Source organism: Arachis hypogaea, chromosome 16 (genome assembly GCF_003086295.3).
Source record: "Arachis hypogaea cultivar Tifrunner chromosome 16, arahy.Tifrunner.gnm2.J5K5, whole genome shotgun sequence".
Classification (NCBI taxonomy): domain Eukaryota; kingdom Viridiplantae; phylum Streptophyta; class Magnoliopsida; order Fabales; family Fabaceae; genus Arachis; species Arachis hypogaea.
The window spans coordinates 68,719,392-68,732,945 of NC_092051.1; the positions used below are offsets into that span (position 1 = coordinate 68,719,392).

The 13,554-nt window shown below is 45.4% G+C and overlaps 23 non-coding genes and 8 pseudogenes across 23 annotated transcripts; all 31 read left to right on the plus strand.

Annotated features, from left to right (window-relative positions):
• Positions 1–2,344: 2,344 nt before the first annotated feature.
• Positions 2,345–2,462, plus strand: LOC112762244 (5S ribosomal RNA). Its single transcript, XR_003182589.1, has one exon. It is a non-coding gene; the product is annotated as a 5S ribosomal RNA (ribosomal RNA).
• Positions 2,463–2,665: 203 nt separating this feature from the next.
• LOC112759601 (5S ribosomal RNA) lies at positions 2,666–2,800 on the plus strand (annotated as a pseudogene).
• Positions 2,801–3,295: 495 nt separating this feature from the next.
• LOC112759266 (5S ribosomal RNA) lies at positions 3,296–3,413 on the plus strand. Its single transcript, XR_003180044.1, has one exon. It is a non-coding gene; the product is annotated as a 5S ribosomal RNA (ribosomal RNA).
• Positions 3,414–3,594: 181 nt separating this feature from the next.
• LOC112760892 (5S ribosomal RNA) lies at positions 3,595–3,713 on the plus strand. The gene has a single exon (XR_003181307.1). It is a non-coding gene; the product is annotated as a 5S ribosomal RNA (ribosomal RNA).
• Positions 3,714–3,898: 185 nt separating this feature from the next.
• LOC112762149 (5S ribosomal RNA) lies at positions 3,899–4,016 on the plus strand. The gene has a single exon (XR_003182500.1). It is a non-coding gene; the product is annotated as a 5S ribosomal RNA (ribosomal RNA).
• Positions 4,017–4,191: 175 nt separating this feature from the next.
• Positions 4,192–4,310, plus strand: LOC112761983 (5S ribosomal RNA). The gene has a single exon (XR_003182348.1). It is a non-coding gene; the product is annotated as a 5S ribosomal RNA (ribosomal RNA).
• Positions 4,311–4,494: 184 nt separating this feature from the next.
• Positions 4,495–4,613, plus strand: LOC112760736 (5S ribosomal RNA). The gene has a single exon (XR_003181163.1). It is a non-coding gene; the product is annotated as a 5S ribosomal RNA (ribosomal RNA).
• Positions 4,614–4,799: 186 nt separating this feature from the next.
• Positions 4,800–4,918, plus strand: LOC112762153 (5S ribosomal RNA). The gene has a single exon (XR_003182504.1). It is a non-coding gene; the product is annotated as a 5S ribosomal RNA (ribosomal RNA).
• Positions 4,919–5,102: 184 nt separating this feature from the next.
• Positions 5,103–5,221, plus strand: LOC112760586 (5S ribosomal RNA). Its single transcript, XR_003181019.1, has one exon. It is a non-coding gene; the product is annotated as a 5S ribosomal RNA (ribosomal RNA).
• A 656-nt stretch (positions 5,222–5,877) lies between these two features.
• On the plus strand, positions 5,878–5,996 carry LOC112759534 (5S ribosomal RNA). Its single transcript, XR_003180268.1, has one exon. It is a non-coding gene; the product is annotated as a 5S ribosomal RNA (ribosomal RNA).
• A 178-nt stretch (positions 5,997–6,174) lies between these two features.
• On the plus strand, positions 6,175–6,293 carry LOC112762264 (5S ribosomal RNA). The gene has a single exon (XR_003182607.1). It is a non-coding gene; the product is annotated as a 5S ribosomal RNA (ribosomal RNA).
• A 186-nt stretch (positions 6,294–6,479) lies between these two features.
• LOC112759507 (5S ribosomal RNA) lies at positions 6,480–6,615 on the plus strand (annotated as a pseudogene).
• Positions 6,616–6,805: 190 nt separating this feature from the next.
• Positions 6,806–6,941, plus strand: LOC112759617 (5S ribosomal RNA; annotated as a pseudogene).
• A 183-nt stretch (positions 6,942–7,124) lies between these two features.
• LOC112762260 (5S ribosomal RNA) lies at positions 7,125–7,243 on the plus strand. Its single transcript, XR_003182603.1, has one exon. It is a non-coding gene; the product is annotated as a 5S ribosomal RNA (ribosomal RNA).
• Positions 7,244–7,423: 180 nt separating this feature from the next.
• Positions 7,424–7,542, plus strand: LOC112762319 (5S ribosomal RNA). The gene has a single exon (XR_003182659.1). It is a non-coding gene; the product is annotated as a 5S ribosomal RNA (ribosomal RNA).
• Positions 7,543–7,723: 181 nt separating this feature from the next.
• Positions 7,724–7,842, plus strand: LOC112759433 (5S ribosomal RNA). The gene has a single exon (XR_003180185.1). It is a non-coding gene; the product is annotated as a 5S ribosomal RNA (ribosomal RNA).
• A 179-nt stretch (positions 7,843–8,021) lies between these two features.
• Positions 8,022–8,140, plus strand: LOC112760316 (5S ribosomal RNA). The gene has a single exon (XR_003180763.1). It is a non-coding gene; the product is annotated as a 5S ribosomal RNA (ribosomal RNA).
• A 181-nt stretch (positions 8,141–8,321) lies between these two features.
• LOC112759508 (5S ribosomal RNA) lies at positions 8,322–8,457 on the plus strand (annotated as a pseudogene).
• A 183-nt stretch (positions 8,458–8,640) lies between these two features.
• LOC112762320 (5S ribosomal RNA) lies at positions 8,641–8,759 on the plus strand. Its single transcript, XR_003182660.1, has one exon. It is a non-coding gene; the product is annotated as a 5S ribosomal RNA (ribosomal RNA).
• A 183-nt stretch (positions 8,760–8,942) lies between these two features.
• LOC112759335 (5S ribosomal RNA) lies at positions 8,943–9,061 on the plus strand. Its single transcript, XR_003180104.1, has one exon. It is a non-coding gene; the product is annotated as a 5S ribosomal RNA (ribosomal RNA).
• Positions 9,062–9,240: 179 nt separating this feature from the next.
• On the plus strand, positions 9,241–9,359 carry LOC112761650 (5S ribosomal RNA). The gene has a single exon (XR_003182036.1). It is a non-coding gene; the product is annotated as a 5S ribosomal RNA (ribosomal RNA).
• Positions 9,360–9,539: 180 nt separating this feature from the next.
• Positions 9,540–9,675, plus strand: LOC112759597 (5S ribosomal RNA; annotated as a pseudogene).
• Positions 9,676–9,857: 182 nt separating this feature from the next.
• Positions 9,858–9,976, plus strand: LOC112761404 (5S ribosomal RNA). The gene has a single exon (XR_003181799.1). It is a non-coding gene; the product is annotated as a 5S ribosomal RNA (ribosomal RNA).
• A 181-nt stretch (positions 9,977–10,157) lies between these two features.
• LOC112762174 (5S ribosomal RNA) lies at positions 10,158–10,276 on the plus strand. The gene has a single exon (XR_003182524.1). It is a non-coding gene; the product is annotated as a 5S ribosomal RNA (ribosomal RNA).
• A 183-nt stretch (positions 10,277–10,459) lies between these two features.
• Positions 10,460–10,578, plus strand: LOC112759437 (5S ribosomal RNA). The gene has a single exon (XR_003180188.1). It is a non-coding gene; the product is annotated as a 5S ribosomal RNA (ribosomal RNA).
• Positions 10,579–10,756: 178 nt separating this feature from the next.
• LOC112761487 (5S ribosomal RNA) lies at positions 10,757–10,875 on the plus strand. Its single transcript, XR_003181881.1, has one exon. It is a non-coding gene; the product is annotated as a 5S ribosomal RNA (ribosomal RNA).
• Positions 10,876–11,055: 180 nt separating this feature from the next.
• On the plus strand, positions 11,056–11,191 carry LOC112759565 (5S ribosomal RNA; annotated as a pseudogene).
• Positions 11,192–11,382: 191 nt separating this feature from the next.
• On the plus strand, positions 11,383–11,501 carry LOC112761287 (5S ribosomal RNA). The gene has a single exon (XR_003181688.1). It is a non-coding gene; the product is annotated as a 5S ribosomal RNA (ribosomal RNA).
• Positions 11,502–11,682: 181 nt separating this feature from the next.
• Positions 11,683–11,818, plus strand: LOC112759371 (5S ribosomal RNA; annotated as a pseudogene).
• A 190-nt stretch (positions 11,819–12,008) lies between these two features.
• LOC112759651 (5S ribosomal RNA) lies at positions 12,009–12,144 on the plus strand (annotated as a pseudogene).
• Positions 12,145–12,335: 191 nt separating this feature from the next.
• Positions 12,336–12,454, plus strand: LOC112762209 (5S ribosomal RNA). The gene has a single exon (XR_003182556.1). It is a non-coding gene; the product is annotated as a 5S ribosomal RNA (ribosomal RNA).
• The last annotated feature ends 1,100 nt before the right edge of the window (positions 12,455–13,554 follow it).

Consider the following 13,554-nt stretch of genomic DNA (forward strand, 5'->3'; position numbering starts at 1 on the left):
AAAAACTCACAATAGAGTGAGGTCGAATCCCACAAGGATGGTTGAGTGAGCCAATTCGGATTAGAAGTGTGTTCTAGTTGAGCGGAATCAAGATTGAGATGAGAATTGCGGAATGTAAATTGGCGGGAAAAGTAAATGACAAGAAATTGAAATGGCGGAATCTTAAATTGCATGAATAAAGAGCAGAAACTAAATTGCTGAAATTAAAAGGGAATGGGGTGATTGCATGAATTGATTGCAGAATGTAAAGAGGAAGATGTAAATCAGAATTGGGAATTCATTGGGTTATAGGAGATATTGAGATCTCCGAATCAAAACATGTTTATCTCTTCTCAAGCAATGCGTTCATTGAATTTTGCTTGGCAATCTTATATGATTGGATCCCAATCCCTTGGCTCACCAATTCTCTCTAAAAATGAAAAATTCCCAATCCCTTGGTTTAAATGTTCATAAGAAGAGATGATGCTCATCACTGATTATACACACAGTTTCATGAACCACAATTTGGTAGGATTACATGTCACAATATCCATCCAAACCCCAATCCAATTACTGTGAGAAAGCTTCTCTAGCATGAATCTCCATTCCTTTCCAAGGTTCCGAAGGATTCCAATTATGGGTAGTTTCTTTCCCAGACAACTACCCAATGAATTAGATCGAGAAGCTTTCTAACAAAATTCAAGAGAAAAGATTTGAAGAAGAAGATAAAACTATTATTGATTCATTGAATTACAATAGAGCTCCCTAACCCAATGAAAGGGGTTTAGTGAGTCATAGCTCTGAATTCAATTACAAAGATCTGAAAACTAGCTGAAAGTGAAGGTAAAGGTCCTTTCTAACTTAAATTCTATCCTATTTATACACTTTCTATATTGAGCTTCTGTTGTGTTTCTTGGGCTTTGAGGCCTCTCCCTGCTTTCCTTTTGCCTTGGGTTTATGATCCATAATCTTGATGAGGCTGCTGATCCAAATTCTGTAACATTCATTGAGCCAACTTAGTGATAATCAAATAATGGCACATGACTCAATAAATTGAAATTTCAGACTCATCAATCCTTCAGGCCCAATCCCATAAACCATGATATTCAATTGGGTTTCATACCAGAATAAGTTTAAGTTAATGTTTGTGCTCAAATACTAACTTAAACCACAATATCTTTGGTCCAGAAACCTTTTCCAAGAGTGGCGTTTAAGTTGCAGTTTAAGCTTAAACTGCAGCTTAAATGCCAGACACTTCCAGTGAGGCCTTTTGTAGAAGCACGTTTAAGCTTCAGTTTAAGGTTAAACTGAAGCTTAAACGTGGAAATGGAAGAAGGCAGCCCTGGAGAGTCACGTAGTCGAACACGTTTAAGCTCTAGTTTAAGGTTAAACTGAAGCTTAAACGTGGATATAGGAAGGGCAGCCCTGGAGGTCGAACACGTTTAACCTCCAGTTTAAGGTTAAACTGGAGGTTAAACGTGGAAATGGAAGGAGGCATCCTGGAGGTCGAACACGTTTAACCTCCAGTTTAAGGTTAAACTGGAGGTTAAACGTGGAAGCTTAGAAGGGTAGCCCTGGAGGTGTCGAACACGTTTAAGCTCCAGTTTGAGGTCAAACTGGAGCTTAAACGTGGAAATGGAGAGAGCAACCCTGGAGGAGAAAACTTGGATCGAACACGTTTAAGCTCCAGTTTGAGGTCAAACTGGAGCTTAAACGTGGAAATGGCCCCTGGTGCTTTTCCCATTCTGGCGTTTAACCTCCAGTTTAGGTTAAACTGGAGGTTAAACGTGGAACTCCTTCCTGAGTGGCATTCTCATTCTGGCGTTTAACCTCCAGTTTAAGGTTAAACTGGAGGTTAAACTTCAATTCCAGCATTTCTTAGCCTTCCTGATTCTGGCGTTTAAGCTCCAGTTTAGGCTTAAACTGGAACTTAAACTCCACATGTGATATTCAAGCTTCCTTTATTGATTTTGTTGCTTCCTTGCTTAGCCTCTTCTTCCCTGAAATCATCCAAACAATTGCATCAAAGTCTTTGCAAAATTTCATGAGAAATCTTCCATTCATAGCATTCAAGTAATATAACTAAAACTCATGGATTTGCATTAAAATCATACTGTTTGGATGGTTCATTGCTTTGTTCTTCATTTAACCATTTTTGGTTACTTTAAGCTCAAGAAAATGCATAAAACAACTAAAACTAACAGAAAAATGCTAGTGAAACTAGCCTAAGATGCCTCGGCATCACGAGCCACAATGACCTGATTTTCGGCAAGCTCGCACTCGCACGAGCCCCGTAGGGATTCGCAGCTCGACTTACCCTACGTCGCGAGACATGCTTATGATAATTGTGTGCGCATACTTTAACTGGTGCGATCATACCATCACTGATGCACCGGATCCCATCAGAACTTCGCAGTTAAGCGTGCTTGGGCGAGAGTAGTACTAGGATGGGTGACCTCCTGGAAGTCCTCGTGTTGCACCTCTTTTTATTTTATTTTATTTTATTTTATTTTTTACGTCGTGCTTACCCTTGTTCTTTAAACGACGGTATATTGAACAATTTAGCTAAAGCTAGCCTCAATGACCTGCTTTTTGGCAAGCTCGCACGGGCCCCGTAGTGATTCATAGCTCGACTTACCCTACGTCGCGAGACATGCTTATGATAATTGTGTGCACTTACTTTAATAGGTGCGATCATACCAGCACTAATGCACCGGATCCATCAGAACTCCGCAGTTAAGCGTGCTTGGGCGAGAGTAGTACTAGGACGAGAGTAGTACTAGGATGGGTGACCTCCTGGGAAGTCCTCATGTTGCACCTCTTTTTTTTTGTTTTTTTTTTTTTTTTACATCGTGCTTACCCTCGTTCTTTAAACGACGCTATATTGAATAGTTTAGCTAAAGCGAGCCTCAATGACTTGATTTTCGGCAAGCTCGCACGGGCCCCGCAGGATTCACAGCTCGACTTACCCTACGTCGCGAGACATGCTTATGATAATTGTGTGCGCATACTTTCACAGGTACGATCATAGTAGCACTAATTCACCGGGATCCCCCTCAGAATTCCACAGTAAAGCGTGCTTGGGCGAGAGTAGTACTAGGATGGGTGACCCCCTATGAAGTCCTCTTGTAGCAACTTTTTTTTTTACGTCGTGCTTACCCTTGTTCTTTAAACGATACTATATTTAATAGCTTAGCTAAAGCGAGCCTCAATGACCTGATTTTCAGAAAGCTCGCACGAGCCCCGTAGGGATTCGCAGCTCGACTTACCCTACGTCGCGAGACATGCTTATGATAATTGTGTGCGCATACTTAACAGGTGCGATCGTCCAGCACTAATGCACCGGATCCCATTTGAACTTCGCAGTTAAGCGTGCTTGGGCGAGAGTAGTACTAGGATGGGTGACCTCCTAGGAAGTCCTCGTGTTGCAACTCTTTTTTTTTTTACGTCGTGCTTACCCTTGTTCTTTAAACGACGCTATATTGAATAGTTTAGCTAAAGCGAGCCTCAATGACCTGATTTTCGGCAAGCTCGCATGTCCCCGTAGGGGTTCGCAGCCCGACTTACCCTACGTCGCGAGACATGCTTATGATAATTGAGTGCGCGTATTTTAATAGGTGTGATCATACCAGCACTAATGCACCGGATCCCATCAGAACATCGCAGTTAAGCGTGCTTGGGCGAGAGTAGTACTAGGATGGGTGACCTCCTGGGAAGTCCTCGTGTTGCACCTCTTTTTTTTTTTTATTTTACGTCGTGCTTACCCTCGTTCTTTAACGACGCTATCTTGAATAGTTTAGCTAAACCGAGCCTCAATGACCTGATTTTAGGCAAGCTCGCACGGGCCCCACAGGGATTCGCAGCTCGACTTACCCTACGTCGCGAGACATGATTATGATATTGGTGCGCGAATTTTAATAGGAGCGATCATACCAGCACTAATGCACCGGTTCCCATCAGAACTCCGCAGTTAAGCGTGCTTGGGCGAGAGTAGTACTAGATGGGTGACCTCCTGGGAAGTCCTCGTGTTGCACCCCTTTTTTTTACGTTTATACCCTGTTCTTTAAACGACGCTATCTTGAATAGTTTAGCTAAAGCAAGCCTCAATGACCTGATTTTAGGCAAGCTCGCACGGGCCCTGCAAGGATTCGCAGCTCGACTTACCCTACGTCGCGAGACATGCTTATGATAATAATGTGCGCATATTTTAATAGGTGCGATCATACCAGTACTAATGCACCGGATCCCATCAGAACTCCGCAGTTAAGCGTGCTTGGGCGAGAATGGTACTAGGATGGGTGACCTCCTAGGAAGTCCTCATGTTGCACCTCTTTTTTTTTTTTTAAGTCGTGCTTACCCTCGTTCTTTAAACGACGCTATCTTGAATAGTTTAGCTAAAGCGAGCCTCAATGACCTGATTTTAGGCAAGCTCGCACGGGCCCTGCAGGGATTCGCAGCTCGACTTACCCTACGTCGCGAGACATGCTTATGATAATTATGTGCGCATATTTTAATAGGTGCGATCATACCAGCACTAATGCACCGGATCCCATCAGAACTCTGCAGTTAAGCGTGCTTGGGCGAGAGTAGTACCAGGATGGGTGACATCCTGGGAAGTCCTCGTGTTGCACCTCTTTTTTTTTTATTTTACGTCGTGCTTACCCTCGTTCTTTAAACGACGCTATCTTGAATAGTTTAGCTAAAGCGAGCCACAATGACCTGATTTTAGGCAAGCTCGCACGGGCCCCACAGGGATTCGCAGCTCGACTTACCCTACGTCGCGAGACATGCTTATGATAATTGTGTGCGCGTATTTTAATAGGTGCGATCATACCAGCACTAATGCAACGGATCCCATCAGAACTCCGCAGTTAAGCATGCTTAGGTGAGAGTAGTACTAGGATGGGTGACCTCCTGGGAAGTCCTCGTGTTGCACCTCTTTTTTTTTATTATACGTCGTGCTTACCCTCGTTCATTAAACGACGCTATCTTAATAGTTTAGCTAAAGCGAGCCTCAATGACCTGATTTTAGGCAAGCTCGCACGGGCCCCACAAGGATTCACAGCTCGACTTACCCTACGTCGCGAGACATGCTTATGATAATTGAGTGCGCGTATTTTAATAGGTGCGATCATACCAGCACTAATGCACCGGATCCCATCAGAATTCCGCAGTTAAGCGTGCTTGGGAGAGAGTAGTACTAGGATGGGTGACCTCCTGGGAAGTCCTCGTGTTGCACCTCTTTTTTTATTTTTTTAATTTTTTTTACGTCGTGCTTACCCTCGTTTTTTAAACGACGCTATCTTGAATAGTTTAGCTAAAGAGAGCCTCAATGACCTGATTTTAGGCAAGCTCGCACGGGCCCCACAGGGATTCGCAGCTCGACTTACCCTACGTCGCGAGATATGCTTATGATAATTATCTGCGCGTATAACGAGAGTTTTACTAGGATGGGTGACCTCCTGGGAAGTCTTCGTGTTGCACCTCTTTTTTTTTATGTCGTGCTTACCCTCGTTCTTTAAACAACGCTATCTTGAATAGTTTAGCTAAAGCGAGCCTCAATGACCTGATTTTAGGCAAGCTCGCACGGGCCCCACAGGGATTCGCAGCTCGACTTACCCTACGTCGCGAGACATGCTTATGATAATTATCAGCGCGTATAACGAGAGTTTTACTAGGATGGTGACCTCCTGGGAAGTCTTCGTGTTGCACCTCTTTATTTTTTTTATGTCGTGCTTACCCTCGTTCTTTAAACAACGCTATCTTGAATAGTTTAGCTAAAGCGAGCCTCAATGACCTGATTTTCGGCAAGCTCGCACGGGCCCCACAGGGATTCGCAGCTCGACTTACCCTACGTCGCGAGACATGGTTATGATAATTGTGTGCGCATACTTTAAGAGGTACGATCATACCAGCACTAATGCACCGAATCCCATCAGAATTCCGCAGTTAAGCGTGCTTGGACGAGAGTAGTACTAGGATGGGTGACCTCCTGGAAAGTCCTCGTGTAGCACATTTTTTTTAACGTCGTGCTTACCCTTGTTCTTTAAATGACGCTATATTGAATAGCTTAGCTAAAGCGAGCCACAATGACCTGATTTTCGGCAAGCTCGCATGGGCCCCGTAGGGATTCGCAGCTCGACTTACCCTACGTCGCGAGACATGCTTATGATAATTGTGTGCGCATACTTTAACAGGTGCAATCATACCAGCACTAATGCACCGGATCCCATCAGAATTTCGCAGTTAAGCATGCTTGGGCGAGAGTAGTAGCAGGATGGGTGACCTCCTTGGAAGTCCTCGTGTTGCACCTCTTTTTTTTTTTTTTTTCGTCGTGCTTACCCTCGTTCTTTAAACGACGCTAACTTGAATAGTTTCGCTAAAGCGAACCTCAATGACCTGATTTTCGGCAAGCTCACACGGGCCCCGCGGGGCTTCGCAGCTCGACTTACCCTACGTCACGAGACATGCTTATGATAATTGTGTGCGCATACTTTAATAGGTGCGATCATACCAGCACCAATGCACCGGATCCCATCAAAACTCCGCAGTTAAGCGTGCTTGGGCGAGAGTAGTACTAGGACGAGAGTAGTACTAGGATGGGTGACCTCCTGGGAAGTTCTCGTGTTGTACCTCTTTTTTTTTTCTTTTTTTTACGTCGTGCTTACCCTCGTTCTTTAAACGACGCTAACTTGAATATTTTCGCTAAAGCGAACCTCAATGATCTGATTTTCGGCAAGCTAACACGAGCCCCGCAGGTCTTCGCAGCTCGACTTACCCTACGTCACGAGACATGCTTATGATAATTCTGTGCGCATACTTTAATAGGTGTGATCATACCAGCACTAATGCACCGGATCCCATCAGAACTCCGTAGTTAAGCGTGCTTGGGCGAGAGTAGTACTAGGACGAGAGTAGTACTAGGATGGGTGGCCTCCTGGGAAGTCCTGATGTTGTACCTCTTTTTTTTTTTTATGTCGTGCTTAACCTCGTTCTTTAAACGACGCTATCTTGAATAGTTTGGCTAAAGCGAGCCTCAATGACCTGATTTTCGGCAAGCTCGCACGGGCCCCGCAGGGATTCGCAACTCGACTTTCCCTACGTCGCGAGACATGCTTATGATAATTGTGTGCGCATACTTTAACAGGTATGATCATACCAGCAGTAATGCACCGGATCCCATCAGAATTCCGCAGTTAAGCGTGCTTGGACGAGAGTAGTACTAGGATGGGTGACCTCTTGGGAAGTCCTCGTGTTGCACCTCTTTTTTTTTACGTCGTGCTTACCCTCGTTCTTTAAACGACGCTATCTTGAATAGTTTGGCTAAAGCGAGCCACAATGACCTGATTTTCGGCATGCTCGCACGGGCCCTGTAGGGCTTCGCAGCTCGACTTACCCTACGTCGCGAGACATGCTTATGATAATTGTGTGCGCAAACTTTAACAGGTGCGATCATACCAGCACTAATGCACTGGATCCCATCAGAACTTCGCAGTAAAGCGTGCTTGGGCGAGAGTAGTTCAAGGATGGGTGACCTCCTTGGAAGTCCTCGTGTTGCACCTCTTTTTTTTTTACGTCGTGCTTACCCTCGTTCTTTAAACGACGCTAACTTGAATAGTTTCGCTAAAGCGAACCTCAATGACCTGAATTTCGGCAAGCTCACACGGGCCCCGCGGGGCTTCGCAGTTCGACTTACCCTACGTCGCGAAACATGCTTATGATAATTGTGTGCGCCTACTTTAATAGGTACGATCATACCAGCACTAATGCACCGGATCCCATCAGAATTTCGCAGTTAAGCGTGCTTGGACGAGAGTTGTACTAGGATGGGTGACCTCCTTGGAAGTCCTCGTGTAGCACTTTTTTTTTTTTACGTCGTGCTTACCCTTGTTCTTTAAACGACGCTATATTGAATAGCTTAGCTAAAGCGAGCCACAATGACCTGATTTTCAACAAGCTTGCACGGCCCCGTAGGGATTCGCAGCTCGACTTACGTTACGTCGCGAGACATGCTTATGATAATTGTGTGCGCATACTTTAACAGGTGCATTCATACCAGCACTAATGCACCGGATCCCATCAGAACTTCGCAGTAAAGCGTGCTTGGGCGAGAGTAGTACTAGGATGGGTGACCTCCTGGGAAGTCCTCGTGTTGCACCTCTTTTTTTTTTACGTCGTGCTTACCCTCGTTCTTTAAACGACTCTAACTTGAATAGTTTCGCTAAAGTGAACCTCAATGACCTGATTTTCGGCAAGCTCACACGGGCCCCGTGGGGCTTCGCAGCTCGACTTACCCTACGTCGCGAGACATGCTTATGATAATTGTGTGCGCATACTTTAATAGGTGCGATCATACCAGCACTAATGCACCGGATCCCATCAGAACTCCGTAGTTAAGCGTGCTTGGGCGAGAGTAGTACTAGGACGAGAGTAGTACTAGGATGGGTGGCCTCCTGGGAAGTCCTCATGTTGTACCTCTTTTTTTTTTTTATGTCGTGCTTACCCTCGTTCTTTAAACGACGCTATCTTGAATAGTTTGGCTAAAGCGAGCCACAATGACCTGATTTTCGGCATGCTCGCACGGGCCCTGTAGGGCTTCGCAGCTCGACTTACCCTACGTCGCGAGACATGCTTATGATAATTGTGTGCGCAAACTTTAACAGGTGCGATCATACCAGCACTAATGCACTGGATCCCATCAGAACTTCGCAGTAAAGCGTGCTTGGGCGAGAGTAGTTCAAGGATGGGTGACCTCCTTGGAAGTCCTCGTGTTGCACCTCTTTTTTTTTTTTACGTCGTGCTTACCCTCGTTCTTTAAACGACGCTAACTTGAATAGTTTCGCTAAAGCGAACCTCAATGACCTGAATTTCGGCAAGCTCACACGGGCCCCGCGGGGCTTCGCAGTTCGACTTACCCTACGTCGCGAAACATGCTTATGATAATTGTGTGCGCCTACTTTAATAGGTACGATCATACCAGCACTAATGCACCGGATCCCATCAGAATTTCGCAGTTAAGCGTGCTTGGACGAGAGTAGTACTAGGATGGGTGACCTCCTTGGAAGTCCTCGTGTAGCACTTTTTTTTTTTACGTCGTGCTTACCCTTGTTCTTTAAACGACGCTATATTGAATAGCTTAGCTAAAGCGAGCCACAATGACCTGATTTTCAACAAGCTTGCACGGGCCCCGTAGGGATTCGCAGCTCGACTTACGTTACGTCGCGAGACATGCTTATGATAATTGTGTGCGCATACTTTAACAGGTGCATTCATACCAGCACTAATGCACCGGATCCCAACAGAACTTCGCAGTAAAGCGTGCTTGGGCGAGAGTAGTACTAGGATGGGTGACCTCCTGGGAAGTCCTCGTGTTGCACCTCTTTTTTTTTTACGTCGTGCTTACCCTCGTTCTTTAAACGACGCTAACTTGAATAGTTTCGCTAAAGTGAACCTCAATGACCTGATTTTCGGCAAGCTCACACGGGCCCGTGGGGCTTCGCAGCTCGACTTACCCTACGTCGCGAGACATGCTTATGATAATTGTGTGCGCATACTTTAAAAGGTGCGATCATACCAGCACTAATGCACCGGATCCCATCAGAACTCCGTAGTTAAGCGTGCTTGGGCGAGAGTAGTACTAGGACGAGAGTAGTACTAGGATGGGTGGCCTGCTGGGAAGTCCTCATGTTGTACCTCTTTTTTTTTTTATGTCGTGCTTACCCTCGTTCTTTAAACGACGCTATCTTGAATAGTTTGGCTAAAGCGAGCCTCAATGACCTGATTTTCGGCAAGCTCGCACGGGCCCCGCAGGGATTCGCAGCTCGACTTTCCCTATGTCGCGAGACATGCTTATGATAATTGTGTGCGCATACTTTAACAGGTACGATCATACCAGCACTAATGCACCGGATCCCATCAGAATTCCGCAGTTAAGCGTGCTTGGACGAGAGTAGTACTAGGATGGGTGACCTCTTGGGAAGTCCTCGTGTTGCACCTCTTTTTTTTTTACGTCGTGCTTACCCTCGTTCTTTAAACGACGCTATCTTGAATAGTTTGGCTAAAGCGAGCCACAATGACCTGATTTTCGGCATGCTCGCACGGGCCCCGTAGGGCTTCGCAGCTCGACTTACCCTACGTCGCGAGACATGCTTATGATAATTGTGTGCGCAAACTTTAACAGGTGCGATCATACCAGCACTAATGCACTGGATCCCATCAGAACTTCGCAGTAAAGCGTGCTTGGGCGAGAGTAGTACAAGGATGGGTGACCTCCTTGGAAGTCCTCGTGTTGCACCTATTTTTTTTTTTTACGTCGTGCTTACCCTCGTTCTTTAAACGACGCTAACTTGAATAGTTTCGCTAAAGCGAACCTCAATGACCAGAATTTCGGCAAGCTCACACGGGCCCCGCGGGGCTTCGCAGCTCTACTTACCCTACGTCGCGAAACATGCTTATGATAATTGTGTGCGTCTACTTTAATAGGTACAATCATACCAGCACTAATGCACTGGATCCCATCAGAATTTCGCAGTTAAGCGTGCTTGGACGAGAGTAGTACTAGGATGGGTGACCTCCTTGGAAGTCCTCGTGTAGCACTTTTTTTTTCACGTCGTGCTTACCCTTGTTCTTTAAACGACGCTATATTGAATAGTTTAGCTAAAGCGAGCCACAATGACCTGATTTTCAACAAGCTTGCACGGGCCCCGTAGGGATTCGCAGCTCGACTTACCCTACGTCGCGAGACATGCTTATGATAATTGTGTGCGCATACTTTAACAGGTGCATTCATACCAGCACTAATGCACCGGATCCCATCAGAACTTCGCAGTAAAGCGTGCTTGGGCGAGAGTAGTACTAGGATGGGTGACCTCTTGCGAAGTCCTCGTGTTGCACCTCTTTTTTTTTACGTCGTGCTTACCCTCGTTCTTTAAACGACGCTAACTTGAATAGTTTCGCTAAAGCGAACCTCAATGACCTGATTTTCGGCAAGCTCACACGGGCCCCGCGGGGCTTCGCAGCTCGACTTACCCTACGTCGCGAGACATGCTTATGATAATTGTGTGCGCATACTTTAACAGGTACGATCATACCAGCACTAATGCACCGGATCCCATCAGAACTCTGCCGTTAAGCGTGCTTGGGCGAGAGTAGTACTAGGACGAGAGTAGTACTAGGATGGGTGACCTACTGGGAAGTTCTCGTGTTGCACCTCTTTTTTTTCTTTTTTTTTTTACGTCATGCTTACCCTCGTTCTTTAAGCGACGCTATCTTGAATAGTTTAGCTAAAGCGAGCCTCAATGACCTGATTTTTGGCAAGCTCGCACGGGCCCCGCAGGGATTCGCAGCTCGACTTACCCTACGTCGCGAGACATGCTTATGATAATTGTGTGCACATACTTTAACAGGTACGATCATACCAGCACTAATGCACCGGATCCCATCAGAATTCCGTAGTTAAGCGTGCTTGGGCGAGAGTAGTACTAGGATGGGTGACCTCCTAGGAAGTCCTCGTGTTGCACCTCTTTTTTTTTGACGTGGTGCTTACCCTCGTTCTTTAAACGACGCTAACTTGAATAGTTTCGCTAAAGCCAACCTCAACGACCTGATTTTCGGCAAGCTCACACGAGCCCCACGGGGATTCGCAGCTCGACTTACCCTACGTCACGAGACATGCTTATGATAATTGTGTGGGCATACTTTAATAGGTGCGATCATACCAGCACCAGTGCCCCGGATCCCATCAGAACTCCGCAGTTAAGCGTGCTTGGGCGAGAGTAGTACTAGGATGAGAGTAGTACTAGGATGGGTGACCTCCTGGGAAGTTCTCGTGTTGCACCTCTTTTTTTTTGTTTTTTTTTACATCGTGCTTACCCTCGTTCTTTAAACGACGTTAACTTGAATATATTCGCTAAAGCGAACCTCAATGATCTGATTTTCGGCAAGCTCGCACGGGCCCCGCAGGGCTTCGCAGCTCGACTTACCCTACGTCGCGAGACATGCTTATGATAATTGTGTGCGCATACTTTAATAGGTGCGATCATACCAGCAATAATGCACCGGATCCCATCAGAACTCTGCAGTTAAGCGTGCTTGGGCGAGAGTAGTACTAGGCCGAGAGTAGTACTAGGATGGGGGACCTCCTGGGAAGTCCTCATGTTGCACCTCTCTTTTTTTGTTTTTTTTTTACGTCGTGCTTACCCTCGTTCTTTAAACGACGCTATCTTGAATAGTTTAGCTAAAGCGAGCCTCAATGACCTGATTTTCGGCAAGCTCGCATGGGCCCTGCAGGGATTCGCAGCTCGACTTACCCTACGTCGCGAGACATGCTTATGATAATTGTGTGTGCATACTTTAACAGGTATGATCATACCAGCACTAATGTACCGGATCCCATCAGAATTCCGCAGTTAAGCGTGCTTGGGCAAGAGTAGTACTAGGATGGGAGACCTCCTGGGAAGTCCTCGTGTTGCACCTCTTTTTTTTTTTACGTCGTGCTTACCCTCGTTCTTTAAACGACGCTAACTTGAATAGTTTCGCTAAAGCGAACCTCATTCTTCATTGAAAGTTCACTTGATGCAGTGGCCTCCTTATCTTGCTCTTCCACTTTCTCCTTCATATCCATCAGTTGGCCTTCATTTTTCTTGCTCAGTGGTTCTAAGTGTTTCCTTATTTTCTCTAAATCTTCATTCATATTTTTTAAGAGACTTTCTTCCCTTTTCCAGGCTTGTTGTTGTTCCTTCATGAATTGTTCTTGTCTTTTCAACAATTCTCTGGATTTTTGAAGTGGATCTTCATTTTGCTCTTCCACCTCCTCCTTTTTTGCAATTTCACTTAACACAGGGACCTTGCATTCTTGTTTTTCCATTTTCTCCTTCCTTGCATTCAACAATTGGCCTGCCATTACTTCCATGTTTTTGAATGAATTCTCTTGCTCGTTCCAAGATCTTTGCACCTCCCTCTCATATTTTTCAAACATAATCTCTAGCTTTGAGAGGCCTAGGTTCGTGGAAGTTTGTGTTGAGGCATATTTAGGTGATGAAGAATTTTCAAATGTAGAAGTGGGCGGTGAGGTTGGACAATCTCTCATGTGAGTTGACTGCTCAGAATTTGCAGTTTCTTGGTAATACTCCCAGCCACCATTGAAATAATGACTTGAATCATTTTGTGGTGGAGGGAAATATCCCATATGTTTTTCTTTCTCATCTTGTGGTTCTGAAGCATGGCTCCATGAATTGGAGAGCCCAGAATTTGAAGTTTCTTGGTGATATTCCCATCCATCATTAGAGATTGGTGATGGTGGGTGATATCCCATAGAATTTGTTTGATCATGAGATGAGTTGAACTCCATTTGAGTTTTGTAAAACACACAACCAAGTAAAATTGAAATTACTCATATCAGAGATAAGAATTTCTTAGTGAGGCAAAAACTCAAACACCTTGGTTTCACTTTGAAACAGAAACCAAAAATAAAGAAAATGCTTAATCTAGACTTCTCACCCACTTAATCATTGTTGATCTAATCAATCCCCGGCAACGGCGCCAAAAACTTGATGAGTTATTTTGGTGAGAAACGAA